General features: G+C 42.0%; 1 protein-coding gene across 4 annotated transcripts in view; it reads left to right on the top strand.

Annotated features, from left to right (window-relative positions):
* trpm3 (transient receptor potential cation channel, subfamily M, member 3) overlaps positions 1 to 18,177 on the top strand; it is a 163,420-nt gene that overhangs the window by 45,429 nt on the left and 99,814 nt on the right. The gene's annotated exons all lie outside the window — the stretch shown is intronic.

Here is an 18,177-nt window from a genome sequence, read left to right as displayed (position 1 = left end):
GTGACATTATGGATGCACAAAACACAACTGCGTGGCAGACTGGGAGATGCGGATTGCTGCCACTGTCCAGCATCGCGAGAGAGTATCGTACCGCATATCGCTTGCCAGGGAAAAAATCAAAATTCAAAATTAGAAGTAAGGTTTCTACTGAATGTCTATTGCCAGGTCATCATCGTAACGTCGAAAAATCATAAGTTGAGCCATTGTAAGTCGAGGAGCATCTGTATTCTTTTTTACAATACCCTGTTTTGTTGATAATGCATTCTCACTAGCCAATAGTAATAAGCACAGATCTTCTAAATCATGCTGGCTTGCTGCTTTTCACAATTCTATTTCTGTCAATGTTTAGCTTATCACTTGATGAAGGGGTGGCCATGACTTTGTCCTGTTATTTTCATACTGTCGAACAGAAAGCAATAAAAAAAATTCAGCTTTTTTTGTGTTCAGCTAAATGATAATGTAAAAGCTATAGCAGTTTCAGTAGCTGTTGAGGTGAGTTTCCTAGGTGATACACACTAGCAGTCCAGGTCTGAGTGCACCTGCTTGAAACTAGAGCCAGATGAGTGGAAGTCAGTATTACAGACCAAAGAGTGAAAATTTAAAATATTTATTACCAACTGAAAAGTATTTGTAAGATTCAGCGGGTGAGTGCATGAGCTGTGCCTGTGTGATTCCCACTGTCCAGCATGGTGGAGGCAGTGTCATGCTCCGGGACTGTTTTACTAGTCACAGAGTCGCTGGTCTTAACCAAGTCTATAGCAATCTCAACCAGAATAGCTGTTACAGCATTATTTAGAACCATGGCATTCTGTCAGGATTATTGCTAACTGGCAGTCCTTCTTTTTTCAGAAAGATCATGACCCAAAACCCAACTCAAATAAAGAAAGTAAAGGACAGCTCAGACTTTTTCCCTGGATGAGAAACATTGTTATGACAGTGATGAAAAACACTAGTTTCCACCAAGTGTACTCAAACTTTTGACAGGTATCTTTCAGCTCATGGGGCTGTCATGTAGTTACAGAAACTATAATGTGAAATCAGACCATGAGCCAGCTGATTCTCCGATCTTATTTTCAGACCATATGTTGTTATGACCACTCTGCTGGTGGTACCATTGCTCAGCACTGAGTCACAAAGAGTCAGAAACACTTCATCTGAAGTGCGTAAGTGCCTGCTGTTGATCCACCACAGCCTTGCACTGAAAACAAATGTGCCTTTCTGCTAATTCCTACATTTGGACTCTATATTTTCTAACTTTGAATGCAAACTAATCGGCAGGAAGGGGGTTCATTAAAGAAATCTTCTGTACTGCAACGTGAGCACAGGTGTCAGCTTGCTGTCAGAGAGTCCAGTTATTGCAATTCCCTGGAGGCGACATGGTGTGACAAAAAAAGAGACACAGTTGAAATCATCCATTAATGGCGAGTTGGTGTCCTGCATAATGACATACAGTTTATAGTGATGGCCTATACGTCACTCCGAGTGCTTCCAAGGTGAATGAACACAGATAGCACCTTTCTGGAAATTATTTTAATTTAGCAGCCTCTGTAAGTCGGTAAGTTATTGTACAATATATGGCTAGAAATGCACTGGTGTACATGTTTTACATTTTCTTGTAGAATTCTGAGAGCATAGGTCTGGTCTTCCTGTTAATAATATATGGGATATGTGCAAGTTTGCTTCCTTCTGTAAGTCTATAAGAAGATGTTCCTTCACAGATAAGTCTCTTGGGTGCTCAATTTTTCATGACAAGAATGTTTTCATTGTTTAATGAAAATTCCAGGAGAAATGAACTGCAATGGATACATTGCAAGACAAAATGTTTTGGAAAATTTCCATTTCTGTGTAGATGTGGGTACACACACGCACACGTACACACAGATTCTGACACATGTCAGTTTTTCCAAGCATTTTCTAATCTTATGCACACAATATTGTATTTGGTGTACAGTATAGCCTCTTTTCTTAAAATGTGGGATTTATCATAACATGTGCACTATTACTTCTAGTAAAAATTACTCTTTTTCTGAAAAGCCATATACATTTTTCCTCATTATGACCAAATGTTAAATGTGCTGTAGAACTATGCTGGCTAGTCCTCTCAGGATTTTGAGAAAGTCGTTTTTTTTTTTTTTTCTCCCCCCATCCAATGCCACATGCTTAGAAATGAGCTGTGATCTTCCAGATATTGGACGCATTACACAAGCCATGAGGGAGCAGGCGCTTTGAAATGCCTTGTCTTCTGTGGTGACGGCTCTGATACATTCTCACTCATCTACAGAGCCTGCTCGCAAAGAGAGTTGGGAGGTGGAGTAGAGGATGGGGGTGGGTAGCAGATTCTTCTGGGCTCCATGTTTGTGAGAAGGTGGGAGATAACATGTATGGCAAGTAAGGCAGTGAAGGAATCTCTTTTTTATTCCCCAAAATGCTCTCAAATAAATTTGAATACAGCATTGTACAGGCTGCATTGCTAGAAGGAGCTCAGGAAATCCATCTTTATCATGACTTCTTCTGTTTCATCCTCTGGTCCAGCAGATGCTTTTTTTGTGGTAGAGTTACACTGTTTTTACATGCATGCAGTTGAATTTGATCTGAGTCCATAGAGTTATGAAAATATGTGAAACCAGTTACAGCTGAGTCCCACTCTGTTATCTGAACAGTTTTGGCCACAAATCCTTTCTCATAAAGGATGCTTTTGAAATCCAAATTTGGACAAACTAAAGACCAAAATAAATACAGCAAGATAGCATATGCTACTGTAGTGTTAACAGAATCCTTTCAAAGCACCGCTAGTAGACAAAACTGTCACTGGAGTTCACAAATCCCCACTGGTTACATAACATATCCAAGACCTGAAGATATATAATAATATTATATAGGTCCTGTTTTTTGTTTAACAATTACTGTTCCATTACTTTCATATAAAAGCACACATATATCTGGCTCATAGTTTCCCTGCTTTTGACAGAACGTCAAAAACATGAACAGAGGGGCCAGTACAATCTGTAAGAAACCAGCAATTATGTCTTAATTGAAAATTTCCAATCTAGGACTGAATAATCTATTACAGTTGACTTCATGTACAGCTGAAGCTAAGAATACAGCTGGTCCCCGATTTCCGATGGTTCGACTTACAATTTTTTCGACTTTACTATGGTGAGCTGGTGATAGACATTCAGTAGAAACCGTACTTTGAATTTTGCATTTAGATTTTTTCCCAGGCAAGCGATAAACCGTGTGAGTGATACTCTGTTGTGATGCTGGGCAGCGACAGCGATCCGCATCTCCCAGTCTGTCACACAGAGGTGTGTATTAGGTGTATTAAATATGTTTTCGACTTCCAATATTTTCGACTTTCGATGGGTTTCGTGGAATGTAACCCCATCATAAGTCGGGGACCACCTGTACTTAAATTCACATGTCTACAGTAGACTTTCAGAAGAACTGTGCTCAGGCAAGCAGCAGGATGCAATGCACATCTCTTTTGCACACATATGCACATAGACCCACATTTCAGTACTGTCCTTTAATATTCCTCTTTAATCCCACGTACAGCGTTTGGGTTCCGTTACATACAGTGTTTGGGTTCCGTTACTTTCCTGCACTTCAAAGTGATCTCTCATTTCTTGCTTGTTTGGTGTTTTATCTTAAGATGGAATTGTTGGCTCCAAGCAAGTGAAGGTAGGAAGGAGACATTTACATTGTAAATGCACTGTAGCTATCATGGGAACAGCCCTGTTTATTGCCTCTTTTATCTATTCTTGGATCGCTGCTCTATTTTTTTTTTCCCGAGATCTTTTCATAAGCAGAATCTATTGTCAGGGAAGAGTTGGTTTGCCCATTTGTGGTTGACAGCAATTCGAAGGAAATTTTCCTTTCCTTGATTACCCCCTTCCCCCAAATTCATTTCTATCCAGGTGAAAGATAAAAATACGTGAACAAGGGGAGCAGGCTTGCTTTTTTACTGCCTACTTGCATCTGATTAGAAGACAATGTTTAAAACATACCTCATTACCCCAGTGAAGTGTGGTCATGTGAGCATCCCACCAAATGTTCAAACAGTACTAAGGTGTAAATTGAGACATATAAGCATTATGCAATGAAAAATAGATATGACCTAATTACATTAAAGGTGGTGAAAAAATATTAGAAACATCAAATGAAAAACTCAGAAGTAACTAAATCTAACTAGGGATAGCTGGTACCATGGTAGTTAATGCTATTTTCTTTGGCCCCAAAGGTCACAGGTTCAATCCCTGCTTCTGGCTGTGGTACCCCTGAGCAAGGTACTTACCCTAAATTGCTCAAGTAAAATTACCCAGCTGTGTGAGTGGGTAAATAATTGTAGGTAGACTATCATTTTAAGGTGCTTTTGAGAAAAGTGTCAGCTAACTGAAAAGATGTAAATCAAAATAACAGGCAGATATCTCACAGAAAGCTACCATCAAATAGTCAGAGGGCAAATTGGAGATGTTGGTCACAAAAACTGCAAAACTTTTTAATGTAAAAGTGGAAAAAATTCTGAAAATAACAGCATATTCTAACCGAGGAAAGAGAAAAAAGGTAATATGATCAGATGGATCATCCTTTGGTCTTTTTGCCTACATCTGCATGGATTTGTATTGAGAGAAATCAAAAGGGTGTCTTTAACTCATACTGTGGTATGCGGCTCTGTAATAGTTTGGGCAGCCACCTTGACATCAATGCCTTGTCATATAATAGAGACGGAATGAGACACACCCTATAGTGAAAACACCATTTCTTCACAAAGTTATATGTCAAACTGTTATTGCCCAGAGACACACTGCTCAACACATTGAAGAATGCTTTACTAAATGCCAGAAAAAAGACAAACTACTTAGATAACTTTCCTAGTAACAAGAGGTACACATCACTGACCTCAGTGGCAAGCTCTGGAGTGAATTTTCTTATTTGAAGGGTATCGGATCTATCATAGAACTAAAATCTTTTCCTTTCTAGGATACACACCTGAGGATTTACTTGACTGGATTTTGGAAAATTATACCGTTCTTAAGTCAGAAGGTGGCCCTATAGATTATTTGTTACTTCTGTTTCCAGTATTTTGTTTGTGCCCTTGGTATTTGCTTGAAGGTCTGTGGTTCTGTGTCCATGTCCACACTCTGGTCATTCATGTAGACAGGTCGCCCTTTCCTCCAGCAATTGCTCCTTCCAGCTGTCTTGTGGCTCTCAAAAATAATGTAATTTCAATGCAAATGATTCAGTACTTAGTGTCCTGTAAGAAGCAGAAAAGTTTTTACATGGCCAATGATTTCTAACCCCTCTGGCTTTTTATTTGTTCTGTATACATTTTCTTCACCAGCTTGAAAAACAGTAAACCTGACTTTCCAGCAAAGGAATGATGAATACACATACCTCCTTCTGTGCAGTGTCCTCAGTCCCTGAGGCCAGCCCTGTTTTCTTAAGAAAGGAAAACAAGATAGAAATTAAATTCCATATGAATCATTGCTTCGGAAAGGAAGGAAACTCAGAGGTAGATACAATTTCCTATTTGACTGATATTTCGGAGTACAAAAAAAAAGTAGCATTTCACTTTCTGCTTTCTTACAGTCTACAAAAAAATATGCTTGTGTGTCGTTTCCAAAAAACATGAACAGGAAATATGCATGCAAAAAAGAAAAAAAAGCAATCTGAGCAGGTAAATGCTGAATGTAGGTTTTCAAATAAGTTTTACTTTCCGGTTCGCAAAAAAAAAGTCTGTCCTTCACATCTCAACATAAAAAACATGAACATTTGACTGCTAGTGGTCGTTCACTAAAAAACGTGCCTTGAGTTGCTTTTATAATGCAGCATTTCACTGTCCCTCTTTTATCAAGCTCCACTTCCTTTTCTCTTTTGATCTCTTCTCCCTCTTGCAGATTATCAGTACTTTGCACTCAGTACGGGGTTATCACTGTTCCTCTCTGTCCCCCAGACTCCAGTCCACACACTTCAGTTACATTGCAACCCTAGTGCCTTAAGACAATCTGCAAGAAAACTTGGTGACATGGTGGAATAGCAAATAGCACTGCTGTCTTACAGCACCTGGGTGGTGCAAGAGGATGTGGGTTTGATCCGTGTTCAGTCTGTGTGCAGTTTGCATGTTCTCCCTCTGTCTCTCTGGGTGCTCTGGTTTCCTCCCAAAGACATGCTGTTCAGGTTCACCCACAGTGTGTGAGTGACAGAGAGAGTGTGTTCCACTGATGTATGGATGAATTACCCGTTGTAAGTAGTGTATCTAGCAGTGTAAGTCACCTTGGTGAATAAGGTGTGTGGGCTGATAACACTACAGAGGGCTCAGTGGAAATTGCGTTGGACAAAAGTGTCTGCTAAATAAATAAATGTAAGCTGTTTAGCATGTGCTGGATGTAATGATGTGCTCAGTGTGACAGCCACTGTGGATTCTTGCAGCTGGGTACTGGCCATGGAGGGAACTAGTGTGGCTCCTGTGCTGTTCCTAATGCACAGTCTTATCTACCTAAGCCAGATATAGGGAACAAGTGTCATGCTATCACTCTCACATCCTTTTCTGAAACATGCCTTTCATGCTAGAACCTGCTTTCCCATGCAGGAGACATGATTGGATCTTAGTGGCCAGTGCAATAAACTAAAATCCTCAATTTTTAGATATTCTGGCCAATTGAACACAATGCAGGTCAGGGCACTAGTTTCAGTCCAGGCTGAACTCAGACAGGGTAGTGACCTCAGTCTGGGACAATCTCACTGAGGGCAGTGAATACTGCCAAAAAACCCCTATGAAAAATGGAAACAGAAGAACATTTACCCTGCCCTGACTAGGGTCACCGGGACCTACCCTTAGAGCCAGGCCTGGGGGTAGTGTTCCTAGGCGAGTGCCTGGTGGCCGGGCAGCCCACGTAACCCGGCCAGGCTCAGTCTGAAAAGGCATCGTGGGGGGCCATGTGGGCCCACCACCTGCAAGGTCTGTCACGGGGGTCGGGTGCAATGTGTACCAGGCAGTGCGAGGGGGGCAGGGTGGTGCATGGCATCGCGGCCCCTAGCAACAGAAACTGGCTCTTGGGACGTGGAATATTACCTCACTGAGGGGGAAGGAGCCGGAACTGGTGCGGGAGGTTGAGAAATACCAATTAGATATAGTTGGGCTCACCTCCACTCACAGTGTTGGCTCTGGAACCAAACTCCTCGATAGGGGGTGGTCTCTTTCCTACTCAGGAGTTGCACAGGGTGAGAGGTGCCGGGCGGGTGTGGGGATACTCACAAGGCCCCGGCTGGCTGCCATACAGTTGGAGTTTGTCCTGGTGGATGAGAGGGTTACCTCAATGCGACTTAGGGTCGCAGAGAGGAAAAATTTGACTGTTGTGTGTGCTTATGCACCAAACAGCAGTTCAGAGTATTCGGCCTTCTTGGAGAGGGTGGGTGGGGTTCTGGACAGGGCTCCACCTACAGACTCCGTAGTCCTGCTGGGGGACTTCAATGCTCACGTTGGCAATGATGGGAAATCTGACGAGGGGTGACTGGGAAGAACGGCCTGCCCGATCTAAATCTGAATGGTGAAATGTTATTGGACTTCTGTGCTAGCCATCGTTTGTCCATAACAAACACCATGTTTGAACACAAGGATGCTCATAAGTGTACTTGGTACCAGAGCTCCTTGGGCCAAAGGTCAATGATCGACTTTGTAGTCGTTTCATCTGACTTGAGGCCACGTGTTCTGGACACTCGGATGAAGAGATGTGCTGAGCTGTCAACCGATCACAATCTGGTGGTAAGTTGGATCAGATGGCGGGGAAAACTGATGGGCAGACCTGGTAGGCCCAGATGTTTAACGAGGGTGTGCTGGGAACGACTGTCGGAGGACCTGGTCCGGATTGATTTTAACTCGCACCTCCGGGAGAGCTTCTCCCATGTCCTGGAGGAGGTAGGGAACATGGAGTCTGAATGGACCCTGTCCAAAACCTCCACTGTGGAAGCAGCCAGGTACAGCTGTGGTCAAAAGCTTGTTGGTGCCAGCCAGGGCGGCAACCCGAGAACTCGTTGGTGGACACCAGTGGTGAGGGAAGCCGTTAAGCTGAAGAAGGAGGCCTTTAGGGCCTGGTTGGCTCTGGGGACTCCTGACTCAGCAGACAGGTACCGGCAGGTGAAAAAGGCAGCAGCGGCTGCAGTTGCAGAAACAAAATCCAGGGCATGGGAGGAGTTTGGAGAAGCCACGGAAAACGACTATCGGTTGGCTTCAAAGAGGTTCCGGAGAAGCATCCGGCAGCTCAGAAGGGGTCGGAGGAGTTTCGCTCAGGCTGTGTTCAGCAGGAGTGGAGAAACTCTGACCTCTGATGAGGACATTGTCGGGAGGTGGAAGGAGCACTTTGAAGAACTCTTAAACCCAAGTGATATGCTCTGTGTCACTACGTGAGAAGAGCGCTCTATAAAAAATAAAAATAATAATAATAATAATAATATGCCTCCCCTACAGGAGCCAGGGCCTGAGGCTTTCGGGCTGTCAGAGTCCATTTCCCTGATGGAAGTCACTGAAGTAGTTGGTAAGCTCCACAGTGGCAAAGCACCGGGGGCGGATGAGATCCTCCCGGAACTGTTTAAGGCCCTGGATGCTGCAGGGCTGTCATGGTTGACACACCTCTGCAATGTTGCATGGACCTCGGGGACAGTGCCTTTGGATTGGCAAACTAGGTCCCTATTTTTAAGAAAGGGGACCGGAGAGTGTGTCCCAGCTATCGGGATATCACACTTCTCAGCCTCCCTGGGAAGTCAATCCCAGGGTGCTGGAGAGTAGGCTCCGGCCGATAGTTGAACCTCAGATTGAAGAGGAACAATGCGGATTCTGCCCTGGCCGTGGAACAGTGGACCAGCTTTTTACCCTCTCACAGATAACTGAAGGGGCATGGGAGTTCGTTAATCCAGTCTACGTGTGTTTTGTGGACTTGGAGAAGGCCTATGACCGTGTTCCCCGGGAAATTCTGTGGGAGGTGCTTCGGGAGTATGAGGTACCGGGGCCACTACTGCGGGCCATTCCGTCCTTGTACATAAGGAGCGAAAGCTGTGTCCGCATACTCGGCATTAAGTCAGGCCTGTTCAGTGTGGGTGTTGGACTCCGCCAAGGTTGTGCCTTGTCTCCACTCCTGTTTGTGGTTTTCATGGACAGGATATCAAGGCGCAGTCGAGGTCAGGAGGGCATTCTGTGTGGGAGTCAGAAGGTGACGTCTCTGCTTTTTGCAGATGATGTTGTCCTTTTGACATCGTCACATGGCTGCCTCCAGCACGCACTGGAACGGTTTGCAGCCGAATGTGAAGCGGTGGGGATGAGGATCAGCACCTAAAAGTCTGAGTCCATGGTTCTCTCACGGAAAAGGATGGTATGCCCCCTCCAGGTAAGGGGAGAGTTTTTGCCCCAAGTGGAGGAGTTCAAGTATGTTGGGGTCTTGTTCACGAGTGCAGGAAGAAGGGAGCGTGAGATTGGCCACAGACTGGGAGCAGCGGCAGCAGTAATGCGGTCACTGTACCGGACTGTAGTGGTGAAGGGGGAACTGAGCCATAAGGCGAAGCTCTCCATTTACCGGTCAATCTACGTCCCTACCCTCACCTATGGTCATCAACTCTGGGTGATGACTAAAAGAATAAGATTGCGGATACAAGCAGCTGAAATGAGTTTTCTTCGCAGGGTGCTGGGACTCACTCTCCGTGACAGGGTGAGGAGTTCGGACATCCGGGAGGAGCTCAGAGTAGAGCCGCTACTCCTTCACATTGAGAGGAGGCAGTTGAGGTGGTTTGGGCATCTGATAAGGATGCCCCCTGGACGCCTCCCTTTGGGGGTATACCAGGCACGGCCAACAGCGACGAGGCCCCGAGGTCGGCCCAGGACCTGCTGGAGGGATTAATATCTCACAGTTGGCCTGGGAACAGCTGGGGATCCCCCAGGTTAAGCTGGAGGAAGTTGCGGGGGACAGGGGCGGGCTGGGCCTCTCTGCTCTCCCTGCTGCCACCGCAAGCCTTTTAGGACGAGCGGGACAGAAGATGGATGGATGGATGGATGGATGGATTGAGAAAAAGTTTTGTGGTTCAGATTGAAAAACTAATTAATGTGAAACATGAGGAGGAAGGACAAAGGATACTTTTTTGCAGTTTTCTTCTTAGTCATGTATGTACAGTTATTATTTTCCTGAAAATGTTTTATCCCTCTCCCTCCAGTGCCAGAATAAGAATAAACTCTACATTTACACTTTTATTCCGTAGCCATAGATCACCATTGTATGTATAATATCACTTTTCTCCCAGGCAGAGCTGGAGGAGGTTGCGGGGGACAAGGGCGGCTGGGCCTCTCTGCTCTCCCTGCTGCAACTGCGACCCTATTAGGCCAAGTGGAATGGAAGATGGATGGATGGATGGATGGATGGATGGCAGGCAGTGAATACAGTTCAAGACAATATTGCTCAGAGAAGTGATCTCAGTTTGCCTGTGAACCACTGAAAAAAGTTTTAAAAGCCTATTTAATTTCATTTTATTTTTAAGGATGATTAGACTTGGCTTGAAGAATGACTTGGCTTTTATAATATATACATAAAAACAGGTGAACTGCATGAATAATGCAGCTTTAGTTATTAAACTAAAGTTACTAAACTAACTTCTTGAGATTGTCAACAATTTAGGCTATACAAATCCAGGAGATACTGTATACTACGTAACTCATTGGACGTAGAAACTACTAAGCTATTTAAGATAAGGATACAGATTGTATTCACACACACACACACACACACACACACACACACACACACACACTGTCTGAACTACTCTCAGATGGGGTCGCAGGGGAGCCAGAGCCTAACCTGACAACTCAGGGCGTAAGGTTGGAGGGGGAGGGGACACACCCAGGACGGGACACCAGTCCGTAGCAAGGCAGTCCAAGCGGGACTCGAACCCTAGACCCACCGAAGAGCAGGACCCAGTCCAACCCACTGCACCACCGCATTGTATTCAAAAAACAAAATTATTATATATTTATTATTTATTATTATATAAATAAATAAAATTCTGAAAGGCAATGAAATACAAGATGCTATTTATTATGAATATATTCCTAGTTAAAGGTCATGACAAAGTGACTTTATATTCAGCCCACTGATATGCATGCACAGTCTTCATTAGCGCAGCATTGCCAAATCAAGGTATAGCTCTCTGTTTTGTTTAGAGATGAAAAATATTGCTTTCAACTTTAATACATATGTTTATATTCTCGAATTAGTGATTTTATGCTTTAGTTTTGTAACTTTCGTTTTTTGTTTCTGACTTTAAACAGCAAGATAAATGCCCTCACTATATACCTAAATACCCTCATCTGCACTATAACTGAAAAGACAATTATAGTGTATTGTAGACTGTCACACTGATCTGACTTCAGTTGGTCCATAGATTTACTGTTATAAAAGATGAAATAATCAAACAGTATTTTCTCGACAGGTTATTATATGGTTGATATTTGTAGAGGTTTAATTATGCACTATACACCAAAACGGGGGGGCAGTGGCGGAGCGGGTTTGGCTGGGGACTGCTCTTCGGTGGGTCTAGGGTTCTTCCGTCCTTCCCCCTCCAGCCTTGCGCCCTGTGTTGAACAGCTCGGGGCAAGCTGTTTCAGACAGTGTGTGTGTATACACCAAAACCATACTTTGTTTTGGAAATAAATATCTGTGAATACACATTTCCATGTATTTCCTCTCTGCACATCCCTAAAGGCCATCCTGAACAAAAATGCCATTGATTGCTGAACTTGTTTTACATAACCTAGGAGACATATTTTATTACACCTTTCTTGAATCTAAATAGCAACATTGTATGGTGATTGAGCTATGTGCATATTTTTGTTCACTTTCTACTGAAATTACAGCAGCAGATGATTGCAGAATGATTCTGGTTTGTATTTCACTCTAGCTGAAGAAATCAATGTTGCTAAATGAGTATACTTTCTCTCCCTCAAATGAGCTAGACACAATCACCAGAGGTGTTCCTCAGTCCATCTACATGGTAATTTTATTGCATTGGATGCAGTCTCTTCAAATTAACTTGCATTAAAGCTGATATCAAAATTAGGCAAAGAAAAGTTTTCGATTTTTGTGCTTTGCTGTGATTCATGGAAAGTCCATATTTTCCAGTATTGAGTCCTTAAAGAGAGTGTATTCCTTCTTCTGTCTTAATTGCAATTCCAAATTCAAATTTAAATTCATGCTCCCTCTTTCCTTCCCTGCACCTGCTTGCTGCAATTGTCTTCAGGATGAATAGCTACAACAGGCCAATTACAGAAGCATCCAGTGCAGAAGCAAAGATAAAAAGTAGGCAATAGTGACACACTGTATGGAAATTACCTGCAGATTACACCACATTGTCCTGAAGATGAAATTCTGGTAAAGAAAGAGGAAACATTATGTCTTTCATAGTAAGCCAAAGAACCACATGCCCCAGAGATTACTTTGAAAGCCACTGGGCAAAATGGTTGCAGTATTCTGGAACTCCAATTTCAAAGAACCTTCATGGGACCAGAAAGCACAGATTTCTCACATGACTTGGTGAGATTTGTCTTGGTTAAGAGCTGTTGGACCATGGTCTAACAAGTCACCCTGTGCCTTTTGACCTGCAACACACCAGACGGGTCTATGTCTTTCTGTACCTGCTTCTGCCTTTAAAACATTCTGACATTTCTGCAACAAAGCAGGTAAATTCTGATACCATGCTCTTGGTTGGCTCCACACACATATTTAATCACACACAAGGTTTTAAAACAGTTCCTTCCTTGGTTATTACACTTACATTTATTTAGCAGACGCTTTCTCTAAAGCAATTTCCAATGAACTCTATGTAGTGTTATCAGCCCACACACCTTATTCACCGCGGTGACTTACACTGCTAGATACACTACTTACAATGGGTCACTCATTCATACATCAGTGGAACACGCACTCTCTGTCACTCACACGGTATGGGTGAACCTGAACAGCATATCTTTGGACTGTGCGAAGAAACCAGAGCACCCAGAGGAAATTCATGCAGTTTCGAGGAGAATATGCAAACTCCACATAGACTGGGGAGAGATAAAACCCATATCCTCTTGCACGACCCAGGGACTGTGAGACAACAGTGCAATGCGCTGTGCCACTGTGCCGCAGCGGGTGATTATTTGGTTAACTGCCACAAGGATTTCTATTTGTATTTCTATTTGGGTCCAAGATACAGTTTAGCTACATGGATTTAATCTCAACACTGGAAGTTATGGTATCAAGGTCCTTACATCAATGTCATGGCCATGAATTTCAATCTGTATGATGTCCAATACACGTCTATGTGTAGAGTTAAATTTAGAGTTAAATTTACTGAGTGCACTGAGGCCTGAGAAGATGCAGGCTGTTTACAAAAGGTAGAGCCTGGAGGTTCTTGGTGCTGGCTCTGTTGTGGTGGAATGACCTCCCCCTCTCATTCAGAACTGCTGAAACTCTGTCTACATTCAAGAAGGGTCTGAAAACTCATCTTTCCCGGATTCACTTTGCCCAGGTTTATGTACGGTGTAAATGTTCACACACCATAACTTCGTGATCATCCTCAGATAACCTTTACACACCTGCTACTCCTGTATTGTATGTACATGTTCGTGTACCTTATTAAAAAAAAAAAAAATTAAAAATTGTGAGAAAGGTTATCAGGATTCATCTATCCTGCGTTTTATGCACCTACTCGAGCGATGAACATCGGTGCATCAAATGGAAACTAACTAGGTTTACTTAAAAATCAGATGTCTGCAACTGTCTCTTTCTCCTAATGTAATGCACAAATTGTATTTTTGCTGAGATGTACGTCGCTTTGGAGAAAAGCGTCTGCTAAATGAATAAATTTAATGTAAATGTAAATCAATTTTCAACGAAAATAATGTATGGCTGGCATGTTTACACATCAGTAAGACAGTCTGTTTAGTCCTTGCGAAAACCTTATAGGCGAGGCTAGGCAACGTAACTTAGTAACTGGCAGAAATCCAAAAAAGCACGGAAGGATGATTATAGGCTGACAGTTCACCCGACTGTCTTTTCTACAGATAAGCAAATTGTGATTTAATACCATGGCACTTAGGGCAAATTTCATTGAGCGTATTGAGGCATGAAAACATACAGGTTGTTTAAAATGTGCCTGAACAAGGCTAGATGGGGACTGTCAGAAGGCAAATGAAAATTTGTCAGAAGTGCCAGATTTTTTTTTTTTTAAAAGAAAAACTGGTTTTTATTGATTTAATGTACATTTTAGGGAAGGTTTGTGGGTACCATTTTCTACATGTTCGCTTGAATTCAGTTTCAGCAGCAGAGCATTACCCAAAGTTCACATCCAGAGACAGTGAACAGATACACCTTTCAGCTGCTCTTTGTAAAAAATAATAATTACAGCAAGTGAAATCAGTTCCCCGTGCGGTACTCCAACTGTGTTTTTCAGCTATTGCTCAACCTCACACAAGAACCTCGGAAACATGGCACTGCAGTAATGGGATGATGACAGTACATTAATATGACATTTATTTATTTAGAAGACGCTTTTCTCCAAAGTGACTTACAGTGGATACTATGTAGTGTTACCAGCCCACACACCTTATTCACCAAGGTGACTAACACTGCTAGATACATTACTTACAATGGGTCACTCATCCATACAACAGTGGAATACACTCTCTCTGTCACTCACACACTATGGGGAACCTGAATAGCATGTCTTTGGACTGTGGGAGGAAACCAGAACACCCAGAGGAAACCCACACAGACACAGGGAGAACATGCAAACTCCACACACACTGAGTGGGGATCAAATCCATATCCTCTCGCACCACCCAGGAACTGTGAGACTGCAATGTGCCACAGTAGTGCTATAATTGACAAACAAAATAGTGAATGTTAATATTCTAAGGCTGATTTACATCTGATCATTTAATAACAGCACATTTTTAAAATTTAAGATTACACAATGCTTTTATTGAATAAGTACTAAAAACATAATAAATTGCAGGGATTAATGGAAATCAGGCAATTGTTTGGATGACCCATCAAAATTTTGAGGCAGGATTAAATAGATTAATTCAAATTTAAATGGAAATAGAATATAATAGAGATTAAATAGATCCAAAGTTTTTTCTTACTTGCATACATCAGAGGACAGATTTCCACTTCCTATTTCAACTACCTACCCAGCGAGACAACAAGGCATGTATCTTGGCCAGTACTGCAGACCGGAGAGGGTCACATAACAGTCATTGTGGGATGCAACCCAACTGCACCCAGGGCTGCTCGCAAGTGCCAGAGAGCCCTAGGAGGATTTCTGAACCATCCAAGTCTAGGACTCATTCCACCTGTCTCATATCTGGTTATAACCAGTTTCACACTTTTAACATGCATGCAGCTCATACTGAGAAAGGGATTTTTTGTGCCGAGACATTTTGTCAGTATGGAGGGAGGGTCAATTTCATTTACTGGAAAGTGGATGGTACTTTATTTTGCAATGATCGATTTGTGAATACGAGCCAGAAAACAAAAACATTAAGGCAAAAAACGACAGAATAGGATTTTATGGCTAGTTATGATGACATTTTCAAAAAAGTAACAGTAGGAAAATGAATCAGATTTTTTTTAACTGCTTTTGCAACATCGATTCATAATTGTATAATTGTACTACATTGCAAGAAAATTTCCCTTCACAACAACTTCAACTTGTTTTTGCTAATTTGTCAGCAACACAATTACAGGAAGAAATCCATGGAGTTAGTAAATGTTTAAAAAGTTAACTGTATGCTTGCTAGGCACTACTATGTACCCTTCCACTGAAATATTACTGCACAAGAACTTTGAAGCCAGTGTATGGTATGGTTGAAATACAATGGTTAGAGCCAGCTGCTATAACCTTTTCGAAAAAGTAAAAGCTGAACTTTACACAGCAATAAGTTCATTTGTCTGTAGCTGAAAACATAACTAGTTATTGATAAAGTGTAGGAAACTGAGGATGCATGGCACGGTGGCACAGCGATTAGGGCTGCTGTCTCACAGTGCTTGTGTGATGCTAGAGAACATAGGTTTGATCCCTGGTCAGTCTGTGTGGAATTTGCATGTTCTCCCTGTGTCTGTGTGGGTTTCCTCCCACAGTCCAAACACATGCTGTTCAGGTTCACTTGTAGAAAGAGAGTGTGTTCCACTGATGTATGGATGAGTGACCCAGTGTAAGTAGTGTATCTAGCATAGTAAGTCACCTTGGTGAATAAGGTGTTTGGGCTGATAACACTGATAGAGTTCATTGGAAGTTGCTTTGGAGAAAAACATCTGCAAAGTAAATAAATGAAATACATTTGAAAATTGTATAAAATTTTAAGTTAATTTGTCAGTGATATAGGCAGAGCCATTTACCATTTTCTTTATCTGATTAAAAAAATGCTGAACAATTATTTACAAATGCAATATTTATGCTAAATAAATTCACGAGGATTTAATTTTTATTTTTCTTTGCAAAATCCACAGTGTCTTTGCTCTTATATTAAACAGCAAAGTTTCTGGTACTACACTTGATCAGACATTAAAAACCAGTGATATAGAGGGTAAAAGTATAAATATAACAGAAAGATTACACCAATGACTTGTGAGAGTGTAATTGACATGCTGTGGTAAATGGTGTACAGTGCCACTGTGCATTTTATTATTGTTTATTAGTTGTTTGTCCTGCATGGTGTATGAATGTTGCAGCTCATGCAATTAACTACAAGTTCAAATAATGTCTTTTATGCTTTTCTTCATCACACATTCTATAATTCTGGCCCAGAAAAAATGTCTTTTAGTCACACTTCTGTAAGCGTGGGAAGACACATGACACCTTTAATGACTATGTATTAGCTTTTTTTTCTGTCATCTAAAAATCATGCGTTTTAATCCACAGCCACTGTGTTTTTATTTAACAAGTGTGAGATACTGTGTAGGCGTAGCTTAGATATTTCTGTCTTATATTGTCCGAAGACTTGACCTCAGTGTAATTGATCCTCATTTTATTGTTTCAATTCACACAGTCAGATTGTATTTAAGCTTTTTGTTTTCCTAATTGTCAAATCGAGTTTTACATGCAATGCAAACACCTCTTCGGGAGAACTTTTAAATTCATTTATTGCTCAACTTCCCCAGAGCTGCTGCTTCTTTTCTGATATAGCTTTTGGCTCAAAGTGTTATTCTGTCTAGTTGCTTGAGTGATATTGGAACTGCTATAATAACGGTTCAGTAGTCACTTTGGAAAAGAGCCGTGTTCATTGTACAGTGGTCAGAGTTATTATAGAAACCATGCTTTTGCTACCAAGGACAATTTAGCCAGCGGCTGAAAAAATCTTTCTTTTTAATATTCCGCACTTTGTATTAATTAAATGAAAAAGCAAAAGCTGTAAAAGCAAAAAAGGTCTCTGAAAGGTATAGCCAAGAATCACATTGCTTAAACTAAAAAGAGTGACTAAATATGTATAATGCCTTCAGAATGTATTCAGACCCCTCCACTTTTCCAGACTTTGTGGTGTTATGGCCTTATTTCAAAATAGATTGAACTGAATCCTTTTTTTTTTCCCATCAATCAACACACTATACCCCAAAATAACAAATTTTTAAAACACACACACACACACACATTTTCAGATCCGCTTGTCCCATACGGGGTCACGGGGAACCGGAGCCTACCCGGCAACACAGGGCGTAAGGCCAGAGGGGGAAGGGGACACACCCAGGACGGGACGCCAGTCCGCCGCAAGGCACCCCAAGCGGGACTCGAACCCCAGACCCGCCGGACAGCAGGACCGCGGTCCAACCCACTGCGCCACCGCACCCCCTCATTTTTAAAACATTTTTTGTAAATTTAAAAAAAAAAACTGAAATCTCTCGGCTCCATAAGTATTCAGACTCTTTATTCAGTACTTTGCCAGACTGCCTATAAAAAGTAATACAAGCAACGTACTAATATGTCCAAATTTTCAAGCCTTTAAAGTATGGAGAAGAAATAGCTGACAGGCCATGATTTCCTAAATATATTTCATGAATGTTCAGTGAAAATTTAACAAAAAAACTTAAACTGGCTTTAAGACATTAATGATTTTTTAATGTTAGTTCTTTATTTTTACATATCTCCCCTTTGACAGGCAGGGCC

The sequence above is a fragment of the Scleropages formosus genome, chromosome 17, assembly GCF_900964775.1.
Source record: "Scleropages formosus chromosome 17, fSclFor1.1, whole genome shotgun sequence".
Taxonomy (NCBI): domain Eukaryota; kingdom Metazoa; phylum Chordata; class Actinopteri; order Osteoglossiformes; family Osteoglossidae; genus Scleropages; species Scleropages formosus.
The sequence above is the reverse complement of the archived record's forward strand: the minus strand, read 5'-3'. Positions and strand labels throughout refer to the sequence as shown.